The sequence below is a fragment of the Pseudophryne corroboree genome, chromosome 6 (genome assembly GCF_028390025.1).
Source record: "Pseudophryne corroboree isolate aPseCor3 chromosome 6, aPseCor3.hap2, whole genome shotgun sequence".
Classification (NCBI taxonomy): Eukaryota; Metazoa; Chordata; class Amphibia; order Anura; family Myobatrachidae; genus Pseudophryne; species Pseudophryne corroboree.
This window is the reverse complement of record NC_086449.1, coordinates 96,176,711-96,196,193: the sequence shown is the minus strand read 5'-3', so window position 1 is coordinate 96,196,193 and position 19,483 is coordinate 96,176,711. Positions and strand designations below refer to the sequence as shown.

Genomic DNA, 19,483 nt, shown 5'->3' with positions numbered 1-19,483 from the left:
CAGCGGATTGAGATTAAAGCACTAGCGTAACATCCAAATAACGAACAGTCCAACTAACATTGATCAAAACAAAATAAGCAAATCTGTATCCCGCCTCCAACATTGTAATCACTTTTCCTTTGACTAATTATTGTGCGCGATGATCCTATGCAGTTTCTATAGGTCTCTTATATGGTTCCTAATCTGTTCTTAATCCAGCGGCTTTAACTGCATGGTCAGTCCTGCCAGACAGGTATGATCCAGATCTCAATTATGGTCTCTCTTTTATTTTTATAATGACTTGAAAAACATGAGTGTAACATAACAGAGGCCTCCCACTAGAAGCACCAGCTGTCTGTGGGCTGAATTCCTGGATAATCAATGTTATGCTTTAAAAAACGAGTTTCGTTTTAATGAGGACATTGTATTTGTTGTGAACGTTAATCGCACCAGTGGAAAAGTACCCGGAAAATGTGAAATAAAACTGCCCTTAAACGAGAAACCCAGAACAAGCGGTCTGTATAGATTTAATATAATGAAACCCGAAGGGATATTTTCGATTGTTATATATACTGAGAGGCCTGTTAAGTCACAAGCTCCAATCATGAGTAACATCATTTGGTACTGTATCACATGGTCTCACGGTAACTGGAGCTTAACCTTTGGTGTAAGACTGTTCACTACAGTGAAAAGTATATATTTTGGCCACATTATAAATAGTATATTTGCGTCATCATTTTAGAGCTCTATGGGGACAGAAATAGCCAATTAAATTAGAGTTATCACTAGAGGTAAGGCCCATTTGTATATAGTGGTGTAGTACGGCTGACCGGCGGTCAGGAGACCGCCGGTCAGCTTACCGACGCCGGGATCCCGGCAGCATACCGACGCCGGGATCCCGGCGGGGAGGGGCGAGTGCAGCAAGCCCCTTGCGGGCTCGCTGCGCTCGCCATGCTGCGGGCTCGGTGGCGACCTGCATTCGCCACGGGTTCTATTCCCACTCTGTGGGTGTCGTGGACACCCACGAGTGGAAATAGTCCCTGTTGGTCGGCATGCCGACCATCGGGATAGTGAGCGGTCGGGATGGTGGAGGAGGTCATGTGACTGTCGGTCTCCCGACCGCCGGTCACATGAATACCACCCGTATATAGGGTGAAGTAGATCACTATCCCTGCGCCGAAATTACGACCGCCAAAATACAGACCGATGGGATCCAAAATGAGCGCTTACTGGGCCAGCGGGGTGGGGGAGGTTAGCTTAGGCTGCGGGGGGAGGGTTAGTTTTAGGCTGCAGGGAAGGGGGGTTAGGTTTAGGCAACCCCAGGAAGGGTTACAGTTAGGATGTGGGGGGGAGAGGGTTAGATTTAGGCAGTAAAAAGAGATGGTTAGGGGAGCATTGGTGGCAGGTAAGTATACTTGCCCTGTTGGCATTATAAGCTACTGACCACCAGCATCTCACAGGCCGGCATATCGTACCAAACACGTTAGTATTGTCCCCGGGGGTAAACCAGGCACATACTGTACACTGTATTACTATTGTCCCCAGGGTTAAACCAGGCTCACACTGTATACTGTACTGCTGCTGTCACCAGGAGTGACCAGGCACATACAGTACTATTGTCCCCATTAAGTTACCAGTCACATACATTATTATTGTCCCCAGGAGTAATCTAGGCATGCCAGGCACCTAAGCTACTATTGTCCGCAGGTGAAAACCAGGCACATATACTAATATTGTCCCCAGGAGTAACCAGGCATGAATACCAAGGCAGTATGGATGGTGTAATGGTTAGCATTACTGCCTCACAGCACTGAGGTCATGGGTTTGATTCCCGCCACGGCCCTAACTGTGTGGAGTTTGTAAATTATCCCCGTACTTGAGTGGGTACCGGGTACTCTGATTTCCTTCCACAATCCAAAAATTTACTGGTAGGTTAATTGGCTGACAACTCCGCTGTGTGTCAGTAATGGGTCCACTTTCATTTCTGCGTACACTCTCTGCTATTATATCACATGTTGAATTCAATTGTGACATTTTTCAATGAAAGGCATGCTTGAGTGTTAGAGGAAATGGCAATGCACTGTGTCTTTTTATGTCTTTTATATACAAATACAAACAGGAGAATACAGCCGTAGCTGCCATTAAGGTCAGTGTAGACCGCCACAGACGCACACAGTTCAAGTGAATAACTACAGTATGCATCAGATACTTTGGCCAAATAAAAGACTGTATAAACACTTCACATAACTCATCTGTCTTTTATGTAGTGGCTGATTAGTCTCTCTGCGGTACACAGGTTCAGTATATTATGTAGACATTCAGAATTTTGACATAATAAATGTCAATATGAGAATGTTGACATTGTCATTGTGTCGACACTGTATTTTAAATGTGAGACTGTCCCTATCAGTATCCCTAGTTCTAACTCTAACCCTACCGGTAACCCTAATGCTAACTCTATCCCTACCGGTAACCCTAATGCTAACTCTATCCCTACCGGTAACCCTAATGCTAACTCTAACCCTACCGGTAACCCTAATGCTAACTCTATCCCTACCGGTAACCCTAATGCTAACTCTAACCCTACCGGTAACCCTAATGCTAACTCTATCCCTACCGGTAACCTTAATGCTAACTCTAACCCTACCGGTAACCCTAATGCTAACTCTATCCCTACCGGTAACCCTAATGCTAACTCTAACCCTACCGGTAACCCTAATGCTAACTCTAACCCTACCGGTAACCCTAATGCTAACTCTATCCCTACCGGTAACCTTAATGCTAACTCTAACCCTACCGGTAACCCTAATGCTAACTCTATCCCTACCGGTAACCCTAATGCTAACTCTAACCCTACCGGTAACCCTATTGCTAACCATAACCCTAATGCTAAATCTAAGTCTAATGGTAACCCTAATGCTAACCCTAACAGTAATAGTAACCCTAGTGCTAACTCTAACCCTACCGGTAACCCTAGTGATAACTCTAACCCTAGTGAAGGTAATCCTAATGCTAACCATAACACTAATGCTAAATCTAAGTCTAATGATAACCCTAACACTAATGGTAATCCTAGTGCTAACTCTATCCCTGACAGTAACCCTAATGCTAACTCTAATTCTATCTCTAACCCTTCCGGTAAACCTAAAGCTAACTCTAACCCTACCGGTAACCCTAAAGCTAACTCTAACCCTACCGGTAATCCTAAAGCTAACCCTAACCCTGATGGTAACCTTAATGCTAACCCTCACCTTAACAGTAACCCTATTGCTTACTGTATCCTTAATGGTAACCCTAATGCTAGCTCTATATCTGACGGTAACCCTAATGCTAACCCTAGCACCAATGGTAACCCTAATGCTAACTCTATATCTGATGGTAACCCTAATGCTAACCCTAGCCCCCTTGGTAACCCTAATGCTAATGCTAACCCTAGCACCATTGCTAGCCCTAATGCTAACTCTGGGCCTGTTTAAGAGTTGTACGATATTGTATAGCAGCAGGGAAGGGCCTGTGCAATACCATACAGCTAATAGGCTAATGGACACCTCCTGTCTGCTTCTGTGATCTCAAGACGCACCATCAGATCACTCTGCGGGACCATCAGTCATCTGAGTAACTTTCAGGTTACTCAGATTTTCGTCCTATAAAGTTCTGCAGAATATATGTGTGTAAAGAACTGGTAATAATAATAATAATAATAATAACAACAACAACAACAACAACAACTCAAAAGGCCTGTATGACTGTGTCACTGTTGGTGCTGAGTGCCAATCACAAGTCAGAGTCATGTTGTGTGACCTCCTTGACTCATGGGTCTGTACACCGGCGAATACCATGCAAGTGGTCACCAGTAAGCCGGGCTGTTTCTTCCCTGAGGCAAGGAGAGACCCTCATCTTAGAGGACATTATCACTGACATGTCAGAAACAGAGTTTTCATTTTAGGAAGATGTGTCAAACCCTCTAATGAGGACAAGTAGAGAAGCTGCTAATCAGCTTCTAGCTATCATTTATCAAGTACATTCTGTAAAATGATAGGTAGGATCTGATTGGGAAACCACCAACGGTTATTGTTAGGTTTGCTACATCTCCCTTTTAGCCTTCTGAATCATACGATACAAATCCCTGTGTTCTTTCTCATAAGGTCTATGTGAAGAGAGTCCTGAATGAAAGCTGGAATAGTTACTAGAAAGACTGGCAATATTTTCTGTTGGTATGTTTCTTGGATCTGCGGTCAGCCATGTTGGTTGTCATAAAATGACGGCAGGAGGAAAAGCACAGTGACCGGTCTATTTCTCATGTGGTCACTGCTTGTGGAAGTGATGATTGTTAGGACCTGCCTCGGGCAGCACATGAGGCTGCAATGCCGCACCACTAAATGTTTTAAATTAAGTTTGCCTATGAATGGATCAATGTGATTAAAGACTGCAATTTAACGTTATCCGTGTAAAAGAGCCCTACTATTGATAGAATGTATTGACGCTCACATCACTCATCCTCAGAGTACACAGTTGGATCAGTGTCTCTTCTTTTTACTGAGCTGCAAAATGATGTCTTTACTTTGGTTGCACTTTATGGTGACCGTAAATACGATGAACTTTTATATCAGGGATCTTTCCTGTTGACCATAAATAAGCTGGAACTTTTATATCAGGGATCTTTTCTGTTGACTTTGTAAATAAGATGGAGCTTTTATATCAGGGATCTTTTTTGTTGACTGTAAATAAGCTGAACTTTTATATCTGGGTTCTTTCTGTTGACTGTAAATAAGCTGAACTTTTATATCAGGGATCTTTCCTGTTGACTTTAAATAAGCTTGAACTTTTATATCAGGGATCTTTTCTGTTGACCATAAATAAGCTGGAACTATTACATCAGGGATCTTTTCTGTTGACCATAAATAAGTTGGAACTTTTATATCAGGGATCTTTTCTGTTGACTTTAAATAAGCTGGAACTTTTATATCAGGGATCTTTTCTGTTGACCATAAATAAGCTGGAACTTTTATATCAGGGATCTTTTCTGTTGACTTTAAATAAGCTGGAACTTTTATATCAGGGATCTTTTCTGTTGACCATAAATAAGCTGGAACTATTATATCAGGGATCTTTTCTGTTGACTTTAAATAAGCTGGAACTTTTATATCAGGGATCTTTTCTGTTGACCATAAATAAGCTGGAACTTTTATAACAGGGATCTTTTCTGTTGACTTTAAATAAGCTGGAACTTTTATATCAGGGATCTTTTCTGTTGACCATAAATAAGCTGGAACTTTTATATCAGGGATCTTTTCTGTTGACTTTAAATAAGCTGGAACTTTTATATCAGGGATCTTTTCTGTTGACCATAAATAAGCTGGAACTTTTATATCAGGGATCTTTTCTGTTGACCATAAATAAGCTGGAACTTTTGCATCAGGGTTGTTTTCTGTTGACTATAAATAAGCTGGAACTTTTATATCAGGGATCTTTTCTGTTGACCATAAATAAGTTGGAACTTTTGCATCAGGGTTCTTTTCTGTTGACTGTAAGCAGAGCCGGATTAACGGCGGGGTGGAAGGGGCGGTCGTCCCGGGGCCTCCACACAAGTGGGGCCAGCACACACTGTCCTCACAACTGCAAAAAAACATCGGAGTAGGAGTACAGCATTTACCTGTCTCCTCTCCGTCCTCCTCGGCAGCTGAGACGTTCCATTACAGCTGCGGCCGCCGAGGAGCTTCACTCACTGCAGTGTGAAGTCTCGCGAGATTTGACATTATCTTGCAAGACTTCACACTGCTGTGAGTGAAGCTCCTCGGCAGCCACAGCTGTAATGGAACGTCTCAGCTGCCGAGGAGGATGGAGAGGAGACAGGTAAATGCTGTACTCCTACTCCGATGTTTTTTTTGCAGTTGTGAGGTCAGTGTGTGGGGGCCCCACAAATTTGTTGCCCAGGGGCCCCCACAGACCTTAATCTGGCCCTGACTGTAATGTCAAATCTCGCGAGACTTCACACTGCAGTAAGTGAAGCTCCTCGGCGGCTGCAGCTGTAATGGAACGTCTCAGCTGCCAAGGAGACGGAGAGGAGACAGGTAAATGCTGTACTCCTACTCCGATTTTTTTTGCAGTTGTGAGGTCAGTGTGTGGGGGCCCCACAAATTTGTTGCCCAGGGGCCCCCACAGACCTTAATCCGGCCCTGACTGTAAATAAGCTGGAACTGTAAGTAAGCTGGTTATCAGCAATCTTTTCTGTTGACCATAAATACGCTTGAACTTATGTATCACAGATCTTTTCTGTTTAGCTTAAATTTGTTATTAAAAGATGCCCATACCTAGGGGATAAGTCTGATCTGTCTGATTTCAGAAGCACTCATTCCCCAGGTATAGGGCTGGGGTAAGTGCACAATGATGGCTGTCTAAAGACGCGTATGGATAGCGGTGGAGCAGACGTGCAAATCTGAAAACGGATAAATATTTGCATGCACGCGGTATGAATGCAATTGCATCCAATTTGTGTGAAACCTTGCATCAGCCCCATAATATATTAATTAATGACATTGACCAATCATTGAGCATTGACATAATCATTCGCTGTGATGACATCACACCCAATAAAAATCAGATCTGTCTAATAACTTATGTGTGAAATGAGTCAAACAAATGCCGCAGTAACAGCAGGTGTGGTCATTATTTCCTCACACAATGCAGGAATCTATGTCTTCATTGAAACTTGTACTGTGTATAGTTAACCTGGTGCCTGAGGGGCAGATGTATTAACATGGAGAAGGCATAAGGAAGTGATAAACCAGTGATATGTGCAAGGTGATAAAGGCACCAGCCAATGAGATCCTAACTGTTAATTTACATATTGGAGCTGATTGGCTGGTGCCTTTTTCACCTTGCACATATCACTGGTTTATCACTTCCTTATGCCTTCTCCGGGTTAATACATCTGCCCCTGAGTAACTGTATCCATGCTATTTAGCTACATAAGCGTGTTGTGACTAAACTGATTATTGATTGCCTGATTTGCTTTCAGCATTGGCGGTAGGAGCATTAAACACATACATCTGTTACTTCGTTAAGAACGCTCTTTAAATAAAGTCATCTTATAACTTTGGTACCTGCCTGTTAGTTATATAATCATCATAAAATGTGAGGAAAACATACTTTTTTCTGACAGAGGGATGGCATAGGGAAATAAACATTGTCTGCCACTGTCTATTAAGACTTTTATTGAGTATTAAAGCAATATGGGGGAAATGTGTCAAACCTTGGAGAGCTAATATGGAGAAGTTGCCCATAGCAACTGATCAGCTTCTGCCATTTTATAGAATGTGCTAGATAAGTGACATTGGTCACTTTGAGAAACTTCTGTAATGTATCTCTATCCTAGGTTTGATACATCTCCCATGTACCAGTGAAGGTGTGTTCTCTGAACACAGTATACTGGGCATACTACTGTACTTGCCATCTCTCCCTAGACTTTCAATTTTGGGGTAGTTCACCTAGGAGAATAAACAACGCCTGTGAACTGTGTCATTGCAGCCCCTCCCCCAGTGGTATAATGTAGAGAGGGGTAGGACTATGAGTCACAGCGGCTCCCCTCAGCCCTGCCCACTTGGACCTCCCCGGATTTCCTGGGGGACAGAGAAAGAGAAAGTAGATATGTACAATGTAGGAGGTGATGAGGAAAGGAGCAAGGGAGAAAGTAAAAAGAAAGTAATTCTTTTAAACAATGCCTTTTTTTTTTTAACGAAAAGGTCAGAATTTATTGTTCTTACACTGCGGAGGGATCTAACCATGCCTTAATATGACAGTAGTGGTCTGTAAAGTGCATATTACCAGTGTCGGACTGGGGATTGAAGGGCCCACCGGGGATATTCAGTGGTAGGGGCCCATGCTTAGGGGTGTGGCATTTCCAGAGTGGGTGTGGCCAGCCACCACAGAGGCTTGGCTAACCATTAGAGAGTGCATGGTCTAGGCCCGTTGATAAATATACATAGTAAATACTGCTAGTGCATGCATTATAAATGTGCCAGATTAATAACAGCAATGCACTGTAGAAAATACACCACAGTCCTATGTAGAATAAGGTAACATACAGTATGTATAATTCAAGTTCACAGTCTGGAACCTGATCCCTAGAGGAGGAGGAGGGCCCCCAGACAGTAGGGCCCACCGGTGGTTTCCCCTGTACCCCAGTTCAACCCTGCATATTACTCATATACAGATGTTTATTGTAGATTATATAAGGGATGGAAGGAGTGCTGCTTCAGTTGCTGTGATATACTGTACTGTAGGACTGTACCATATAGTCAGCTGTTCTGAAAGAGAGTATAATATACTGTAGGCAGTATAATAACCTACTGTAGCTGGTGCCAGTAGGGATTGTTGGAGAAGTGGGGTAATACAGGCGTCCTGGGCAGTCAGAGTGTCTAGCTGTGTATATAAGGTGTACTGTCTTGATTTGATACTAGTAACACAAAGTAATTATTATATAAAAGACACAAGTGATGGAATGTAAACCTCACAGATAGCATCATATGTATCACTCTCCCTCTTTTGGAACCAAATTCACTTTTCTACGTTTTTTCTGGGTTTTTTTTCCCCCAGATATATAAATCACGACACGGCTACAAAGTACAAACACTGGGGCGAGCACAATACAAATAGCATAATTCCATACATCTATATACCTGTAGATGTGTCTGACCCACATTATTTCAGATGTAATAGCAGCAGCAAATTTGTTAGCTAATGGTCAAAACCAAGGGGGTAATTCCGGGTTGATCGCAGCAGGAATTTTGTTAGCAGTTGGGCAAAACCATGTGCAGTGCAGGGGAGGCAGATATAACATGTGCAGAGAGAGTTAGATTTGGGTGCGGTGTGTTCAATCTGCAATCTAAATTGCAGTGTAAAAATAAAGCAGCCAGTATTTACCCTGCACCCTGCACAAAATAACCCACCCAAATCTAAAGCTCTCTGCCTGCACATGTTATATCTGGGACCCCCCCTGCAGTGCACATGGTTTTGCCCAACTGCTTACAAAATTCCTGCTGCGATCAACTCAGAATGAGGGCCCATGTGCACTGCAGGGGGGCAGATATAACACATGCAGAGAGAGTTATATTTGGGTGGGTTACATTGTTTCTGTGCAGGGTAAATACTGACTGCTTTATTTTTACACTGCAATTTAGATTTCAGTTTGAACACACCCCACCCAAATCTAACTCTCTCTGCAACTGTTATATCTGCCTCCCCTGCAGTGCACATGGTTTTGCCCATTACTGTAGCTAACAAATTTGCTGCTGCGATCAGATCTGAATTAGGCCCTCAGTGTTTGCAGCATATGCGCCTGTATTGCACCAAGTCATCACCATTGGCATGTATTGTCCTGTAGCAGGTGCAAAACTTATACCTCCTAACAGGCATATATGAGTAGGTCTGCATGACGCGCATTTCAATAATCACACATTCTCTGTACTATCCCTATGTTAGTAAACAAATCCCCAACCCTGTCTCATGTGGGTGTATGTGGTAAAATTGCAGAGGTCTATATAGGCACATATCTGTGCACCTACTTTTTGGGTATCAGCATTGCAACTTTGTGCAAGATGCGCCACACTACCTGGTTCACTAGCGTTTCTATAATGGGTGCAGTGCACACGGGCCCCTGAGTCCAGAGGGGGCCCCCACCGCACACACTACACCCATTTTTAAAATGCTCACCCCTCCAAAGTCCAGCACCGGCAACCGCAGCGCTATTAGAACTCCGTGAAAATGGCTCAGCGGCCATTTTCCCAGAGTTCTGCGCATGCGCAGTAGAGAAATCTCAGGGAAAATGGGTACCGCGCCATTTTCCCGGAGATCTGCGCATGTGCAGTAGAGTCTGAGCCCTCTAGTGCTCAGACTCTACAGCGCTCCGGGCAGAGAGGGGTCCCGAATGGAGGAGGCTGAACACGGGCCTCCTCCTCTCTTAAAACTCCCCTGACCTGGTTCACCCCCACTCTGCTGCACACCCAGGGGCATATGTATCAATCCTTACCACCAGCCCTCAGTGGCCGGGGATTCTGGGAGATGGAATCCGGTCAGCGCTGTGGTGCCTCAGTCTGTCTAATTATGGCATAATGTTATTAGGGGTATTACTCTCAGTGGCATAATGGGGGTAATTCTGAGTTGATCGCAACAGCAAGTTTATTGGCAATTGGGCAAAACCATATGCACTGCAGGGGGGGGCAGATATAACATGTGCAGAGAGAGTTAGATTTGGGTGGGCTATTTTGTTTCTGTGCAGGGTAAATACTAGAGATGAGCGGGTTCGGTTCGTCAAGATCCTAACCCCCCCGAACTTCACGTGTTTTACACGGGTCCGAGGCAGCCGCGGATCTTCCCGCCTTGCTCGGTTAACCCAAACGAGGCCGAACGTCATCATCCCGCTGTCGGATACTTGCGAGATTCGTATTCCATATAAAGAACTGCGCGTCGCCACCATTTTCACTTGTGCATTGTAGATTGAGCGGAGACTACGTTTCTACGTTCTCTGCCTGAAAAGCTCAATATCTGTGCTCAGTGTGCTGCATTGTGGTGACCACCAGTATATTATAGTAGTACAATACAGTAGGCCATTGCAATATCTTGTAGCTCCGTGTCAGACTCAGTTCTAATATCCTGATCAGTGCTCAATATCTGCTGCATTGTTGTGTGACCAGTATATAGTAGTACAGTGCTGCATTGTGGTGACCACCAGTATATAGTAGTATAGTACAGCAGGCAATTGCTGTATCTTGCAGCTCTGTGTCACTTCTAGTATCCATATCTGTGCTGCATTGTTGTGACCAGTATATAGTAGTACAATGCTGCATTGTGGTGACCACCAGTATATAATAGTACAGTACAGTAGGCCATTGCTGTATCTTGCAGCTCTGTGTCACTTCTAGTATCCATATCTGTGCTGCATTGTTGTGATCAGTATATAGTAGTACAGTGCAGCATTTTGGTGACCAACAGTATATAGTAGTACAGTACAGCAGGCCATTGCTGTATCTTGCAGCTCTGTGTCACTTCTAGTATCCTTATCTGTGCTGCATTGTTGTGACCAGTATATAGTAGTACAGTGCTGCATTGTGGTGACCACCAGTATATAATAGTACAGTACAGTACGCCATTGCTGTATCTTGCAGCTCTGTGTCACTTCTAGTATCCATATCTGTGCTGCATTGTTGTGATCAGTATATAGTAGTACAGTGCAGCATTTTGGTGACCACCAGTATATAGTAGTACAGTACAGCAGGCCATTGCTGTATCTTGCAGCTCTGTGTCACTTCTAGTATCCATATCTGTGCTGCATTGTTGTGACCAGTATATAGTAGTACAGTGCAGCATTTTGGTGACCACCAGTATATAGTAGTACAGTGCAGTATGCCATTGCTGTATCTTGCAGCTCTGTGTCTCTTCTAGTATCCATATCTGTGCTGCATTGTTGTGACCAGTGTATAGAAGTACAGTGCAGCATTTTGGTGACCACCAGTATATAGTAGTACAGTACAGTAGGCCATTGCTGTATCTTGCAGCTCTGTGTCACTTCTAGTATCCATATCTGTGCTGCATTGTTGTGACCAGTATATAGTAGTACAGTGCAGCATTTTGGTGACCACCAGTATATAGTAGTACAGTACAGCAGGCTATTTCTGTATCTTGCAGCTCTGTGTCACTTCTAATGTCCATATGTGTGCTGCATTGATGTGACCAGTATATAGTAGTACAGTGCAGCATTTTGGTGACCACCAGTATATATAGTAGTACAATACAGTAGGCCATTGCTGTATCTTGCAGCTCTGTGTCACTTCTAGTATCCATATCTGTGCTGCATTGTTATGACCAGTATATAGTAGTACAGTGCAGCATTTTGGTGACCACCAGTATATATAATAGTATAGAACAGTAGGCCATTGCTGTATCTTGCAGCTCTGTGTCACTTCTAGTATCCATATCTGTGCTGCATTGTTGTGACCAGTATATAGTAGTACAGTGCAGCATTTTGGTGACCACCAGTATATATTAGTACAGTACAGTAGGCCATTGCTGTATCTTGCAGCTCTGTGTCACTTCTAGTATCCATAGCTGTACTGCATGGTTGTGACCAGTGTATAGTAGTACAGTGCAGCATTTTGGTGACCAACAGTATATTTAGTAGTACAGTACAGTAGACCATTGCTGTATCTTGCAGCTCTGTGTCACTTCCTTAGAGATGAGCGGGTTCGGTTTCTCTGAAACCGAACCCGCACGAACTTCATGTTTTTTTCACGGGTCCGAGCAGACTCGGATCCTCCCGCCTTGCTCGGTTAACCCGAGCGCGCCCGAACGTCATCATGACGCTGTCGGATTCTCGCGAGACTCGGATTCTATATAAGGAGCCGCGCGTCGCCGCCATTTTCACACGTGCATTGAGATTGATAGGGAGAGGACGTGGCTGGCGTCCTCTCCATTAGAAATTAGATTAGAAGAGAGAGAGAGATTGTGCAGAGTCAGACAGAGTTTACCACAGTGACCAGTGCAGTTGTTGTTAGTTAACTTTTATTTATTTTAATATATATCCGTTCTCTGCTATATCCGTTCTCTGCCTGAAAAAAAACGATACACAGCAGCAGCCAGTCACACAGTGTGACTCAGTCTGTGTGCACTCAGCTCAGCCCAGTGTGCTGCACATCAATGTATAAAAGGCAAAGCTTATAATAATTGTGGGGGAGACTGGGGAGCACTGCAGGTTGTTATAGCAGGAGCCCCCAGGAGTACATAATATTATATTAATTTAAAATTAAACAGTGCACACTTTTGCTGCAGGAGTGCCACTGCCAGTGTGACTAGTGGTGACCAGTGCCTGACCACCAGTATAGTAGTATATTGTTGTATGTATTGTATACTATCTCTTTATCAACCAGTCTATATTAGCAGCAGACACAGTACAGTGCGGTAGTTCACGGCTGTGGCTACCTCTGTGTCGGCAGTCGGAACTCGGCAGGCAGTCCGTCCATCCATAATTGTATTACAATATATACCACCTAACCGTGGTATTTTTTTTTCTTTCTTTATACCGTCATAGTGTCATACTAGTTGTTACGAGTATACTACTATCAGTGCGGTAGTTCACGGCTGTGGCTACCTCTGTGTCGGCAGTCGGCAGGCAGTCCGTCCATCCATAATTGTATTATTATTATAATATATACCACCTAACCGTGGTTTTTTTTCCATTCTTTATACCGTCGTCATAGTGTCATACTAGTTGTTACGAGTATACTACTATCTCTTTATCAACCAGTGTACAGTGCGGTAGTTCACGGCTGTGGCTACCTCTGTGTCGGCAGTCGGCAGGCAGTCCGTCCATCCATAATTGTATTATTATTATAATATATACCACCTAACCGTGGTTTTTTTTCCATTCTTTATACCGTCGTCATAGTGTCATACTAGTTGTTACGAGTATACTACTATCTCTTTATCAACCAGTGTACAGTGCGGTAGTTCACGGCTGTGGCTACCTCTGTGTCGGCAGTCGGCAGGCAGTCCGTCCATCCATAATTGTATTATTATTATAATATATACCACCTAACCGTGGTTTTTTTTCCATTCTTTATACCGTCGTCATAGTGTCATACTAGTTGTTACGAGTATACTACTATCTCTTTATCAACCAGTGTACAGTGCGGTAGTTCACGGCTGTGGCTACCTCTGTGTCGGCACTCGGCAGGCAGTCCGTCCATCCATAATTGTATTATTATTATAATATATACCACCTAACCGTGGTATTTTTTTTTCTTTCTTTATACCGTCATAGTGTCATACTAGTTGTTACGAGTATACTACTATCTCTTTATCAACCAGTGTACAGTGCGGTAGTTCACGGCTGTGGCTACCTCTGTGTCGGAACTCGGCAGGCAGTCCGTCCATCCATAATTGTATTATTATTATAATATATACCACCTAACCGTGGTTTTTTTATTGCGCCTCATTGCACCTCTTTTTAGTGTGCATACTCGTCATAGTGTCATACTAGTTGTTACGAGTATACTACTATCTCTTTATCAACCAGTGTACAGTGCGGTAGTTCACGGCTGTGGCTACCTCTGTGTCGGCAGTCGGCAGGCAGTCCGTCCATCCATAATTGTATTATTATTATAATATATACCACCTAACCGTGGTTTTTTTTCCATTCTTTATACCGTCGTCATAGTGTCATACTAGTTGTTACGAGTATACTACTATCTCTTTATCAACCAGTGTACAGTGCGGTAGTTCACGGCTGTGGCTACCTCTGTGTCGGCAGTCGGCAGGCAGTCCGTCCATCCATAATTGTATTATTATTATAATATATACCACCTAACCGTGGTTTTTTTTCCATTCTTTATACCGTCGTCATAGTGTCATACTAGTTGTTACGAGTATACTACTATCTCTTTATCAACCAGTGTACAGTGCGGTAGTTCACGGCTGTGGCTACCTCTGTGTCGGCAGTCGGCAGGCAGTCCGTCCATCCATAATTGTATTATTATTATAATATATACCACCTAACCGTGGTTTTTTTTCCATTCTTTATACCGTCGTCATAGTGTCATACTAGTTGTTACGAGTATACTACTATCTCTTTATCAACCAGTGTACAGTGCGGTAGTTCACGGCTGTGGCTACCTCTGTGTCGGCACTCGGCAGGCAGTCCGTCCATCCATAATTGTATTATTATTATAATATATACCACCTAACCGTGGTATTTTTTTTTCTTTCTTTATACCGTCATAGTGTCATACTAGTTGTTACGAGTATACTACTATCTCTTTATCAACCAGTGTACAGTGCGGTAGTTCACGGCTGTGGCTACCTCTGTGTCGGAACTCGGCAGGCAGTCCGTCCATCCATAATTGTATTATTATTATAATATATACCACCTAACCGTGGTTTTTTTATTGCGCCTCATTGCACCTCTTTTTTTCTTTGCGTCATGTGCTGTTTGGGGAGGGTTTTTTGGAAGGGCCATCCTGCGTGACACTGCAGTGCCACTCCTAGATGGGCCCGGTGTTTGTGTCGGCCACTAGGGTCGCTAATCTTACTCACACAGCTACCTCATTGCGCCTCTTTTTTTCTTTGCGTCATGTGCTGTTTGGGGAGGGTTTTTTGGAAGGGACATCCTGCGTGACACTGCAGTGCCACTCCTAGATGGGCCCGGTGTTTGTGTCGGCCACTAGGGTCGCTTATCTTACTCACACAGCGACCTCGGTGCAAATTTTAGGACTAAAAATAATATTGTGAGGTGTGATGTGTTCAGAATAGGCTGAAAATGAGTGTAAATTATGTTTTTTGAGGTTAATAATACTTTGGGATCAAAATTACCCCCAAATTCTATGATTTAAGCTGTTTTTTAGGGTTTTTTGAAAAAAACACCCGAATCCAAAACACACCCGAATCCGACAAAAAAAATTCGGTGAGGTTTTGCCAAAACGCGTTCGAACCCAAAACACGGCCGCGGAACCGAACCCAAAACCAAAACACAAAACCCGAAAAATTTCAGGCGCTCATCTCTAGTATCCATATCTGTGCTGCATTATTGTGACCAGTATATAGTAGTACAGTGCAGCATTTTGGTGACCACCAGTATATAGTAATACAGTACAGTAGGCCATTGCTGTATCTGGCAGCTCTGTGTCACTTCTAGTATCCATATCTGTGCTGTATTGTTGTGACCCGTATATAGTAGTACAGTGCAGCATTTTGGTCACCATCAGTATATAGTAGTACAGTACAGTAGGCCATTGCTGTATCTTGCATATCTGTGTCACTTCTAGTATCCATATATGTGCTGCATTGTTGTGATGACCAGTATATACTGTACTAGTACAGTGCAGCATTTTGGTGACCACCAGTATATAGTAGTACAGTACAGTAGTCCATTGCTATTGATATAATAATATTACTGGCATATAATTCCACACATAAAAAAATGGAGAACAAAAATGTGCAGGGTAAAATAGGGAAAGATCAAGATCCACTTCTACCTAGTGCTGAAGCTGCTGCCACTAGTCATGGCAGAGACGATTCAATGCCATCAACATCGTCTGCCAAGGCCGATGCCCAATGTCATTGTAGAGAGCATGTAAAATCCAAAAAACAAAACTTCAGTAAAATGACCCAAAAATCTAAATTAAAAGCGTCTGAGGGGAAGCGTAAACTTGCTAATATGCTATTTACAACACGGAGTGGCAAGGAACGGCTGAGGCCCTGGCCTATGTTCATGGCTAGTGGTTCAACTTCACATGAGGATGGAAGCACTCATCCTCCCGCTAGAAAAATGAAAAGAGTTAAGCTGGGAAAAATACCGCAAAGAACTGTGCGTTCTTCTAAATTATAAATCCCCAAGGAGAGTCCAATTGTGTCGGTTGCGATGCCTGACCTTCCCAACACTGGACGGAAAGAGGTGGCTCTTTCCACCATTTGCACGCCCCCTGCAAGTGCTGGAAGGAGCACCCACAGTCCAGTTCCTGATATTCAAATTAAAGATGTCACTGTTGAAGTATACCAGGATGAGGATATGGGTGTTGCTGGCGCTGAGGAGGAAAGTGACAAGGAGGAATCTGATGGTGAGGTGGCACCCGGGGAGACACCTGTTGTCCATGGGATGAATAAGGCCATTGACATGCCTGGTCAAAATACCAAAAAATCACCATCTTCGGTGTGGAATTATTTCAAGAGAAATGCGGACAGCTGGTGTCAAGCCGTGTGTTGCCTTTGTCAGACTGTAATAAGTAGGGGTAAGGACGTTAACCACCTAGGAACAACCTCCCTTATATGCCACCTGGAGCGCATTCATCAGAAGTCATTGACAAGTTCAAAAACTTTGGGTGACAGCGGAAGCAGTCCACTGACAACTAAATCCCTTGTTCCTCTTGTACCCAAGCTCCTGCAAACCACACCACCAACTCCCTCAGTGTCAATTTCCTCCTTAGACAGGAAAGCCAATAGTCCTGCAGGCCATGTCACTGGCAAGTCTGATGAGTCCTCTCCTGACTGGGAATCCTCCGATGGATCCTTGAGTGTAACGCCTACTGCTCCTGCCTCTGCTGTTGTTGCTGCTGGGAGTTGAGCATCATCCCAGAGGGGAAGTCCTTTGCGAGGAAGATGAAATATCACAGCAGTCATCCTGTTGCAAAGCGGATTACTCAGGCCTTGACAGCTGTGTTGGTGTTAGACGTGCATCCGGTATCCGCCGTCAGTTCACAGGGACTTAGAGAATTTCTTGAGGTAGTGTGTCCCCGGTACCAAATGCCATCTAGGTTCCACTTCTCTAGGCAGGCGATACCGAGAATGTACACAGACGTCAGAAAAAGACTCACCAGTGTCCTAAAAAATGCAGTTGCACCCAATGTCCACTTAACCACGGACATGTGGACAAGTGGAGCAGGGCAGACTAAGGACTATATGACTGTGACAGCCCACTGGGTAGATGTATTGCTTCCCACAGCAACAACAGCAGCAGCGGCGCCAGTAGCAACATCTCGCAAACGCCAACTCGTTCCTAGGCAGGCTATGCTTTATATTACCGCTTTCCATAAGAGGCACACAGCTGACAACCTCTTACGGAAACTGAGGAACATCATCGCAGATTGGCTTACCCCAATTGGACTCTCCTGGGGATTTGTGACATCGGACAACGCCACCAATATTGTGCGTGCATTACATGTGGGCAAATTCCAGCACGTCCCATGTTTTGCACATACAATTAATTTGGTGGTGCAGAATTAAAAAAAAAACGACAGGGGCGTGCAAGAGATGCTGTCGGTGGCCCGAAGAATTGCGGGCCACTTTCGACATTCAGCCAACACGTGCCGAAGACTAGAGCACCAGCAAACACTCCTGAACCTGCCCCACCATCAGCTGAAGCAGGAGGTGGTAACGAGGTGGAATTTAACCCTCTATATGCTTCAGAGGATGGAGGAGCAGCAAAAGGCCATTCAAGCCTATACATCTGCCTACGATATAGGCAAAGGAGGGGGAATGCACCTGACTCAAGCGCAGTGGAGAATGATTTCAACGTTGTGCAAGGTTCTGCAACCCTTTGAACTTGCCACACGTGAAGTCAGTTAAGTCACTTCCAGCCTGAGTCAGGTCATTCCCCTCATCAGGCTTTTGCAGAAGCAGCTGGAGAGATTGAAGGAGGAGCTAAAATGGAGCAATTCCGCTAGGCATGTGGTGTCACGATCCGGGTATCTGGACGCCATTACTTACCCTTCAGATGCCTCCTAAGGCTGGCTCAGCGTTCCAGGACCGGATCCCGCTGTTCCTGAGTTTCCACATGCAGAATGTCAGAGTGGTGATTTCATCAGCCGCGGCCTCCGCTGTGCCCGCGTGGTTAAATGTGCGCTTGTCAGTCTGGCGTCTCCTGTCTCCTGTGGCCGGCGTCGCCATTACTGTTTCAATTCTCACATGGATTACAAACCAAACTTCCCTCCAAGTGTCTGCATGGGCGCAGCCATCTTGGATTTTGTCATCTGATCATTTCCACCAATCTGCTGTCTGTATTGTTGATTTGCATAATTGCCTAGCCAACCCCTTCCTTGCTGCAGGTATAAGTAAGCTGTGCCTGAGCAAGGAAGGCGTCACTGCTTTGGTTGTCTAACCTAGTTCCAGTTTGTCTCTCTCCTGTGGTTGTCTTCCAGGTTCCAGCTCCTGTCTCCAGACTTCTGCTATAGAGACCCGCACCAGCATTCCATCTGCGGTGTAGCCTGACTCTCCGATCCATTCTGGACTCACCTGTTTCCAGCTACAACAATCACCTGCTTCCAGCCCAGCTTCCAGCAGTGTACAGCTTCTCTTAAAGGGCCGGTGTCCTTTCTGCAGTTTACCACTCTCCACTGGTATTATTATTTCACCGCTCTCAAACAATCACCTGCTTCCAGCCCAGCTTCCAGCAGTGTATAGCTTCTCTTAAAGGGCCGGTGTCCTTTTCTGCAGTTTACCACTCTCCACCGGTATTATTATTTCACCGCTCTCAAACTCCAAACTTCATTATTATTTCATCGCTCTCAAGTTCGTTTATTATTTAACTGGTTCCAGCCAGTATCCACTCCGTACCAACAACAGTCTGGTTCCAGCCAGTATCCACAGCAGCCGTTTTACCTTCAGCAGCCCAGCCTTTCCTGGAACATCAGCTGGTACGATCCTGGGTTCTCTCCATTGCTACAGTCAGGCCTGGTAAGGACTTTCCAACTAGAAGATTATAAGAACTGTCTCACACTACCAGTGCCTGTGGCCCTTGCCACCCTGTAGTACCCAGGAATTGTATTTATCCTCTGTTGACTTTTATGTTTCCTTTACTGCTGCTGTGTTACGGAGTTTGTCATAATAAACATCATTGACTTTTATCCTGGTTGTCGTGGTCACGCCTTCGGGCAGTTATTCTACATGTTACTTACATGTCTAGGGGTCTGATACAACCTCCCAGGTTCCGTTACATCTCAGCCCCTACAACTGAGGCTGCCTC

The 19,483-nt window shown here is 44.4% G+C and overlaps 1 protein-coding gene across 1 annotated transcript in view; it reads left to right on the top strand.

The window, feature by feature from the left end:
- Positions 1-19,483, top strand: part of OLFM2 (olfactomedin 2) — a 502,740-nt gene that overhangs the window by 15,000 nt on the left and 468,257 nt on the right. The gene's annotated exons all lie outside the window — the stretch shown is intronic.